We start from the raw sequence: 8,081 nt of genomic DNA on the forward strand, positions 1-8,081 counted from the left end.
AATTAGCAATCACACACATGCAAAAAGGATTACACACAGATGCTTATACAGTGACTAGGTTTACACTCTCAATAAACCTCACTGGGGTTATAGCTCGACCTTTCAACCACATTCATTTCACCTCTCACATAACCCTTCTGTTTATCCTTCTTATTGGGACAATCCCTAATAAAATGTCTAGACTTACCGCAGCTGTAACACCGTTTACCACTAGACTTGTCCCGTTTCTTGCTCTTCTTCTTACTACCTTCATCACTCGAGTTATTACTCGAATCACCACTATTTTGAGCTCTACCCAAATTCATTTGCTTAAATTTCATTCTTCTCCTTATCATATGTAACTCACCACTCTTCTTATCTTCATTTTCAACCTTAATTTTCATCTCCTTACTCCTAAGTGAGTCTATGACAATTTCAGGCGTTAAAGTGTCCCTACCGTACTTAATTGCGTTCTTAACTTCCTTATAGGTGTCAGGCATAGAATTAAGCAAGATTAGCCTTTTAGGTTTCAGACACAGTTTCTTCACAGTTAACAATATCTTGGACAAGTTTATTGAAAACGTCCAGATTGTCATCAATATCATTTGAAGGGTCCATTTTAAAACTGAAGAAACGTTCAAGAAGATAAAGTTTATTGGGAGTGGATTTAAGCAAATACAGATCTTCCAACTTTTTCTAAAGATTTTTTGTGGTTTTCAATTTTCCTACTTTTCTCAAAACAGCGTCACAGAGATGTAAAATGATTGAAGCATAAGCAATCTCATCAACTTCTTTTTTTTTGTTCTTTTGAAAAATTAGCTGGAAAATTGCATTCAATGGTTTTTGAAACCTTTTGTTGGATCAAAATATCTTTCATTTTTTGTTGGCAGATTGAAAAATCACCTTTTCCATTGAAAATACCAACTTCAAAATGCGAAGACATTTTGGGAAAAAACGAAGCAATCAAATGGGCAAATAGATCATACAAAGTAATCATACGACCGCAATATACACCGTTCTAGATTCCCAAAATTTTGTAAGACTCGCGGTTTTAGATCAAGGGAACGTTTGAATGGGTAAGGTCTAGGTATTCTAACGAAAGTAACAACACAGCGAAATTTACGATGCAACAAAATAGATATATCCAACCAAACGAAATTTCTTGGCTATTATAGCATAAAGCACAATACACTAATTTATCCAAAAATAAGTACTCAATCACAAAAATTAAGAGCAAGTAATCCTAATTTCTAGAACAAGCAATGGTTGTCAAGCAATGACAACCCCCAATCCTGTTGATCACCCCACACGATGATCTGCTAGTACGATAATGTAAAGTTTCAGTCAATTTACCAGAGCGAACTTGTCTGAATCCGTAAATCACGAGAGATTCGAATTTACTGCTTTAGGGTTGCAATTTTGGCATAAAGTAATTCAGCAAATATATGGCAATTTCGACTGTTGATCCACCAAGGACAAAATCGTCCAATTTTTTCTACGTAACCTGAAACAGAAAACTTCATACAATAAAAATGTTAGAAATAATGAGAGGAACAAACTGCCTAAAGACAACTTCTCCAGAATCTTCGCCACGTGCCGCCGTCGAGATCACGCGCTGCACACCCAGCACCGCCTCCACCTGCACGTCTTAACCCTGGTTTCCTTTTCACCAATAGACTTCTAGATTGACGGGAAATCGCGTTTTCAGGTTCGATTTTTGTGTAAGGAACTGGGTAGTCCGATTTTTCTGTTTTCTGGTTGGTTTTGGCCGGATTTTTACCACAATGCTCTGGTACTAGTTGTAAGGGTGAAATCCCAGCAATTCCAAGATCTTTCCGGGCTCAGTTTAACCACCAATGTCAACACCACAATCGAACTTAAACCCAATTGACCCAAACGGTTTCTTCCCTTCACGGTTGCTTTACTTGCCACAAAGAACTCACCAAGATGTACTATTCCACACAGGAAACGACCACAAAGGTATCACAGGTGAAAAGCAACCGAATAGAATCACAGAGAAAACGGGAAGAAAGAGCAGAGGCTACGATTCTTTCTTTTTTCTTACGGGTTGTATGGAGGTAGTGAGAAGAAGCATGTATATAGCCCAAGTAAGGAGTCCAAATATGGTAAGTTAGGTATAGGTTAAAGTTACGGCCCAAAGGCCCAACACTCAAGTCAATGGGCTCCAAAATGGACAACAACATAAAGCCTTCCAAGTAAAGGTAAAACGGGCCACGAGTGACACTATTAAATTAGGTCACTTCTAGTGGTCCATACAATTTGGGGTTGGGTCGTTCTAATAGTGGCGTTGACATTTCGTTCAGCCATTTGGTTCAAGCCAACTGATAATTAAAACTGGTTTTACATCATAGCTCGGGGAGTTATTGGGTATCAAAACCCAACAGTTTTCAAAACAAATTCTCTCCTTGTCAAATTTGTGGCAAGCCAAATCATCAACGGCCTGATTGCTATCATCGCATGGATTTCTCTTATCAAGGCAGGTATCCCCTATGGCTGTTCACACTTCTGTGGAACAGGAAACTGAACAGCACGGTACCTTGACAGTGGTGCAAACAATCACATCACCTCTGAACTTCATAATATAACCTTACACCAGCAGCCATATCATGGAAATGACAAAGTGACGATTGGCAATGGAGGAGGTTTGCATATCACTAACATTGGTTCATCCACGATTGCAACATCTAAATCAAAATTTCTTTAAATTAATATTCTTCACTATCCATCTGCCTCATCCAATCTATGATCTATTCAACGTTTTTGCCATGATAACAATTGCTATTTCTTACTTACAGTAACACATTTCTTTGTGAACGACCTGTAGACCAAGGAAATCCTCCTCCATGGGTCGAGTAAAGCTAGTTTATATCCAATGTTCCTGCAGCAGCTCAAATTCAACAAGTCACCTCCTAAGGCTGCTATGCATTCCACTTTCACTGGACTCCTAGGTGTCAAAGCTCCTCTTCAAGTTTGGCACTCAAGATTGGGTCATCCTTCAAAATCCATCGTCTCTAGATGGTTAAGAACTTATTGTTACCCATTTCTGGATTAATAAAATCTTAGATTTATGTGAGTCATGTCAGGTAGTTAAGAGTCATAAACTTCATTTTGTTGAGTCCAATAATAGGTCTAGTTGTCGCCTTGAATTAATTGATTTGGATGTATAGATTTCCCCTATTACTTCAGTTGGTTGTTGTAAGTTTTATGTCCTATTTATTGATGATTTTTCACGATTTACTTGGTTGTTCCCATTGAAACAAAAAAAACTGAGGTGTTTAGTTATTTTTTTCGATTTAAATGCTTAGTTGAAAACCAATTCTCGAGCAATATCAAACAATTATTAACTGACAATGGTGGTGAATATTTGTCTACTACCTTTAAAGATTACCTCTCACAAAATGGAATCCCTTATAAGCTCGTATGTCCTTACACCTTAGAACAAAATGGAAATTCAGAAAGAAAACATAGACATATCACCGACACTGGTCTCACTCTTTTAGCTCAGTCACACCTTCCTTTAAATGATTGGGAGGATGCATTTCTCATGGCTACTTACCTTATAAGCAGACTTCCTACACCTGTCTTGTCCAACAAATCTCCATATTCTACTCTCCTAAACAAACAATGAGATTACTTATTGCTTAAAACATTTGGATGTCTCTATTCTCCCTTACTCAGGCCTTATAATCCACATAAACTTGTTTTCAAAAGTAAGAAATTTATATTTTTGGATATAGCTCTAATCACAAAGTCTATCGATGCCTTGATCTTCAATCCAAAAGGGTTTATATCTCAAGACATGTTGTCTTTGGTGAGTAGAATTTTCTTGTTCAGGATGCATTGATTACAACTGGTAATTCTCCTCACTTGCAGAAGAATTCTCTTAAGTCTTCAGTTTCTACTCAATCAGGTACCATTCCTAATTCTCTGCCTCCATTCTCAGTTGTTTTACCACATTTTCCTATTCCTAATTCATCTACTTTAAGTCCTGGTTCTCTATCCTTTCCTATTATCCCAACCTCACCCAATATCAATACACCTCATGATCTCTTTATCTCAGCAAATTCTTCTAAACCCGCCCACCTTACTTAATCTCACCATACCAATACTACCATCATATCTGACCCCATATTTGAACCTTTTATCCCTGTTTGTCCAAACCTAGAAATCATCTTTGTTCTTGCACAAGCCCACCCTTACTTCTCATTGTCTTCCTCATCACAAATTATAACCAGATCTCAGACCAACTCCTTAAAACCAAAACAATTTCCAGACTGTCACCTCTATCATTCCACCAAGCATTCTCTTCAAGCCCTTTTCACTAATATTTTACCATTTGAACTGACAACCTATAAACAAGTTGTGAAGGACTAGAATTGGTTAAATGCAATGATTGCAGAATATAATGCATTGTTATCGAACAAAGCTTGGTCACTTTGTCCAAGGCCAAGCCATAAAAAGGTTGTGAGGAACAAATGGGTCTTTCAAGTAAAACAAAAATTTGATGCAATCTCGCAGGTATAAGGCTAGATTGATAGCAAAAGGATTTGATCAAGTTGATGATCTTGACTTTAATGAGAAGTTTAGTCCAGTTATTAAACTTGCTCCTATTCGATTGGTTCTAGCCTTGGCAGGTCATTACAATTGGTCTATCAGGCAACTCGATATCTCTAATGTCTTCCTCCATGGTTACCTTGAGGAAGAGGTTTACATGGAGCAACCCAAAGGATTTGAAGACCCAAATTTCCCAGATAATATGTGCCTTTTGCACAATTCAATATATGGCTTAAAACAAGCCCCTAAAGATTGGTTCTTGAGGCTTTCTCAAGTCCTATTGGATCTCAGTTTCACTGCCTCCACTGTGGACAACTCTTTATTCACTTTTCATTATAACAGTGTCTTTTTGTGTTTATATATGTAGATGACATTATTGTTACCAGTAATGCTGCTTCTACCGTTAGCCTTATTTCTAATCTTGGTTCTGAATTTGTTGTTAAGGATTTTGGCTCACTATCTTATTTCTTAGGCATTCGAGTTACCAAGAAATAGTTTGCACTTACACCAAGGAAAATATGCTACTTCTAAACCAGTACCAACACCATGCACGTCAAGTGGCAAACTCTCCAAGTATTAGGTGATCCTCTTAATGACCCTACTAAGTATCGAAGCATGGTTGGAGTTCTCCAGTATTTGACACTCACCAGACCAGATATATACTACAGTGTCAATCAATTGTGCTAATTCCTTCATTGTCCTACCACTGCTCATCTCACAGCTGCCAAATGGGTATTACGATACCTCAAAGGGACTCTACAATTTGGTCTTTAGTTTAACAAGGGATCACTTCAAATCAATGGTTTCTGTGACTCTCACTGGGCAGGCAATCTAGATGATAAGAAATCTACTTTCGGATATTCCATTTATCTTGGCTCATGTTTGGTCTCTTGGGTTGTCAAGAAACAACCATTGGTGGCAAAATCGAGCACTGAAGCTGAATATCGATCCATGGCACATACAATAGCCAAGCTCTATTGGTTGAGGATGTTATTCAAAGAACTTCATCTACCTTTACCTACTGCTCCTTGCATTTGGGTTGGCAATATTAGTGCTCTTGCACTGTCATCTAACCCAGTCTTTCATGTTGGAACCAAGCATATAGAGTTAGATTGCCATTTTATTCGTGAAAAGATCTATAATAAGGATATCCAAGCTAAGTACATCTCAACTATAGCATAGCCTTCAGATCTTCACCAAAGGACTCTCTTCATCTTGTTTTCATTTACTTCGAGACAAGCTAATGGTTCATGATCTTCCCATCAGCTTGAATGGGGCTATTAGAGATATAACCATTTCTGTTATTAAAGATAACTCACAGATTTTGGATTCAAATGATGAGAAAGAGATCAAAGACTCAAGATCAAATCATATCAAAATATCTAAACAGACTTCCTAATGTATCTCAATTCATAGTTGTAGAAATCATCTTCTTATCTATTTGTATCTTTCTATTACTTTCAAATACTTGTAATCCATCTATAAATACGATGAATACTTGGCTGGGATTATTCAATTTTTGAACTAGCCTCCATATCATTTTTTTAATTATTGTCAACCAATGTTGTACATTTTTCTTTGTGATAGTCAAGTCCTTGTGTGATTTTTCTATGTGTGAGTGAATCGTTGTTCTTGTGGTTTGTCCATTTTGTATCCCATTGAAGTAACTCTATGGTTTGGGATCTATGAGGGCTCGCGGTTTGAGTTCGATGTCTCGATGATGTTTTTGGGGCTTTTGGTCTGAGCCTATGAAAGATTTACACTAGATGCTGTGGTTTAGGTTTTATGTGAAGTTTTTGTACATTTTGGTTGTACGGTTTTCAGATTATTGAATAATAGGTATGATTTGGGACAGAAACTCCAAGATTTAGAGGTTTAGGACCAAAAGGAAGATGGTGTGACCATTTGCGCCAATCTTCCAAGGTCATAACATACTCTAAAAATCATGGGCAAATTAGTTTTGGATCCTCAACCTTTAAAATAGAAGTTTAAAATTTTCAACCTTCAACATTGAAGTTTTGGAATTTCAACCTATTTAAATTGGTGAATCTAGGTGCTCAAGTCATGAAAATATAAAAACTGCATGCGGCTTTCATAGGATTCACGAGTAGATGGAAAAACCTTCAAATCACTTAAATCAATAAACGTACAAATGATTTATTGTGGAAGAAACACGAAAGGAGAAGAAATGTGGGATTAGAATTTATATTTCTATAGTGAGAAACACCGATTTGCAATTACCTTTACAATTTTACCAAGTATAAGTATTTATAAGCAAATAGAATGAATTGAAGTCTCCCGAATGCTTGACAAATGATCTCATCCATTGGCTCACAAGTCAAGAGTCATAACTTCACATCCTAACCTTCATAGGCATGTAATCTCCCACTACATAGGCAAGAAAGATGGAATTTCATTCCCAACACCTTTCTAGATATGTCACATTAATCAAATCTCATGTGACTCAAAGTGTAATATTCTGCTTCTCGAATGAAGCATGCGTTGACTAATTTGTCAACCTTGGCCTTTATGACCTATCGTCAATCGAGTGCATTTTGCCTGTTCACTACTATACAGGCTTGACCTTTGCATGTTGTTCAACAGATGTTGTGCTACTTATTAGGGGTAAACACGGTTTTATTTGAATAGTTTGTGATAAATTTTCAAATAAATATGATGAAAGGAAAATACGATCAATTGGAGTAGCTCGGATAAGGTGGACGACAATATTGGATTTTTATTAACCAACACCAAGTAGGAACGATAGGGGTAAAAGCCCATTCACTAATTGAACATGTGCCAAATCCATCCTCGTTTTGAAAATCATAAATCAGTGTACTCGACTTCATGTTTTAAATCTAACGTAATTGCTTATTTAGAATGTAAATAATGGGGAGACTGTGGCTTCAAGTGTAGTTTGAATGGTAAAAATATTGAAATGTACAAAATAAACACACCTTTATTATCATTCACGTCTCATTCTCACTACACATCCAATATCAAAATTGTTCATAATACTCCGTTTCACACTCTCATATCTCATCACATCTATTGATAATAAAGTTCAAGCGTCTACATTTGATGAAAAAAATGAATTCAACGTAATTTGCTCGCATGTCTACTTAAATATGTTTTTAAACTCAATAGTTACATCTCAAAGAAATAAAGGACTCGAATGTCCTTAATTCTTCTATATGCAATAATAGAAATAAAATTAACCCTTGTTTGGACACCATTTAATGAGATTCTAGGAAAAATGTACTTTGTAACAGTAATTTTTTTTGGGAATGTGCAATTAAAAAATAAGGAAAACTTTGTATTTGTATGTAATATTATTTTGTTGAAAAATGTGTAGTTCAAAAATAATTTCAAAAAAAATGTATTTTTGGTTTCATGGAGGCCATACAAGAGCTTAGTCTACATTGTCGAAGGGAAAAAAAAAGTTATATTGCAATAATTTTTTTGTCTATGATAAATAAGGTAAATGAATACTGAGAGCCCTTCAAGGCCCATCCACGATTATCTCC

The sequence above is a fragment of the Olea europaea genome, unplaced genomic scaffold, assembly GCF_002742605.1.
Source record: "Olea europaea var. sylvestris unplaced genomic scaffold, O_europaea_v1 scaffold1126, whole genome shotgun sequence".
Classification (NCBI taxonomy): Eukaryota; Viridiplantae; Streptophyta; class Magnoliopsida; order Lamiales; family Oleaceae; genus Olea; species Olea europaea.